Raw genomic sequence first — 2,589 nt, 5'->3', positions numbered from 1 at the left:
GCTGGGTGCAGCAGCATCAACTCAATGGCAGTGAGTTTGAATGTGTTCTATGATCAGTTACAAAATCAGGCTAATTTTCTCAGTGAAATACTAACAGTAAGAAAACACTAATATAAAACCATCATAGGACTTCCAGCAAGTTACTAGGCAGACATACTACCCAGAGCCTCCACAGCAAAGACACAAGGGACAAAGTAAAACAGATAGAGATGGTTAGACACTTTTGAATTTGTTTCTACTCAATCCTAGGTGAACCACACCATGGACTATGCACCATGATGACTCTCTCGACTCTGACCATATGGGAAATATGGCATCCTCCATCGGCCACACCAGAAGAACTCAATGTGGAAACCACACTGAACAAACTGGGACCCTCCCTCGATGTGACCTGTAACCCTCGGAATGTGGGATTGGTTAGGATCCCTGCTTAGAGGGCGTCCAATGAAAGGGGATCAGAACCACCAAATATTTACTAGCTTAATGTCCTCCTTGCACTAATATGACATGTACTAATCTTATTGGCAGGGATCTGCCCTTGTTAAGAAAGTTACAGGAAGAACAAGGAAGTCCCGAGGGAGTATCAAAAATAGACTTTGGGGCCAAGGCATGGCACCCCATCGGACTCGACCGGAAAACACTCCTAAAGGTCAACAAACAGACCTTGAACTATTAACAGACTTTTCTTTCTTTCTTTTTTTTTTTCTTTTCTTCTTTTAGGTTTGTATGTCATTGGCTTTTTTGTTTGTTTACCATTGTCACCTTGTCTTAAGGTGTCACTTTGTTTGGCGCAGTCGAGATTTTGTGTGCATATTATTGTCTCTGCAGGTCTATCTAGATAAGATAGATTGGATAAACAATGTGGAGAAGAAAACAAGGGACCCAGACCAATGGTTCCTGGGGACATGAGAGAGGGGGAGGTGGGGGAAGGGAAGAGGTGTTAACCAATCCAGGGACAAGAGAACAATGAGTGATTCAAAACCAGTGGCACGGAGGGGGTGGGAGGACTGGTAGGGAAAGATCAAGGGCAATGTAAGCGAGAGGAATTACTGAAGCCCAAATGAAGGCTGAACATGGTAGTGATACAAGAGGAAAGCAAAAGGAAATAGAGGAAAGGAGTAGGAGACAAAGGGCATACATAGAAGCCTAAATACAGGCATGTATATATGTAAATATATTTATATATGATGATGGGGAAATAGATCTATGTGCATATATTTATAGGTTTAGTTGTAGGGTAGCAGATGGACATTGGGCCTCCACTCACATACTCCCTCAATACAAGAACACTTTGCTCAATTAAATGGAAATTCCATGACACCCACCTTCCCAACACGATCACTGAAGACAAATTTGTGCATAAGCAAATATGGTGAAGAAGGCTGATGGTGCCCGGCTATCTCGCTATTGAGAGATACAGTGTCTGGAGTCTTAAAGGCTTGAAGGTAAACAAGCGGCCATCTAGCCCAGAAGCAACAAAGCCCACATGGAAGAGACACACCAGCCTGTGTGATCAGGAGGGGTCTAAGGGACCAGATATCAAGCACCAAATAACAAAAATCATATCATCGTGAATAAGGGGGAGTGCAGGGTGGGGACCCAATGTCCATCTACAGGCAATAGGACATCCCTTGCAGAGGGGTAATAAGGAGGAGATGAGTCACTCAGGGTGCAATGTAGCATCAATGAAACACTCAACTTTCCTCTAGTTCTTAAATGCTTCCTTCCTGATCCCCCTCCCACTATCATGATCCCAATTCTACCTTACAAACCTGGTTAGACCAGAGGATGTACAGTGGTGCAGATAGGAACTGGAAACACAGGGAATCCAGGACAGATGAACTCCTCAGGACCAGTGGTGAGAGTGGTGATACTGGGAGGGTGGAGGGAAGTTGGGGTAGAAAGGATCTCCACATAACCTCCTCCATGGAGAATGGACAACAGTAAAGTGGGTGAAGACAGACATCAGGCAGTGTAAGATATGATAAAATAATAATAATTTATAAATTACCAAGGGTTTATGAGGGAGGAGGAAGCAGGGAGGGAGGGAAAAAAAATGAAAAATGAGGAGCTGATACCAAAAGCCCAAGCAGAAAACAACTGTTTTGAGAAGGCAACGAATGTACAAATGTGCTTTGCACAATTGATGCATGTATGGATTTTGATAAGAGTTGTATGAGCCCCCAATAAAATGATTAAAAATAAATTAATTAATTAAAAAATAATAAAGTTACAGGAAATTTTCCCCTTGCACCAACCCTTATGGTCAATGTAAACAGAGCTCAATCATTTAAGAATTCAATTTGTACAATTTTAAGATTTAAGAATTCAATCTGTACAAATAACTAGTGGATTGCAATTCACAGTTGGACTAGACTTGCATAATCTCCTTTTCTCAATAGCATCTTAAATTCTATGCCAATTAATAAATTATTGATATTATTAATGGAATCACCGTATGCCCCAGGAGGAAGATTGATAATGTTGTTATACCACAACATGATAAGACTGCTAAAGTAAACCAGAGTTACACATAACCCAAGGACAGGCAGATGAATTCTGGGCTCCCATGTAATTCTAGCCCCAATC

Source organism: Echinops telfairi, unplaced genomic scaffold, assembly GCF_000313985.2.
Source record: "Echinops telfairi isolate 266 unplaced genomic scaffold, ASM31398v2 ScPeMD7_7468;HRSCAF=8506_0, whole genome shotgun sequence".
Lineage (NCBI taxonomy): Eukaryota > Metazoa > Chordata > Mammalia > Afrosoricida > Tenrecidae > Echinops > Echinops telfairi.
Note: the sequence above shows the minus strand (reverse complement) of the source record.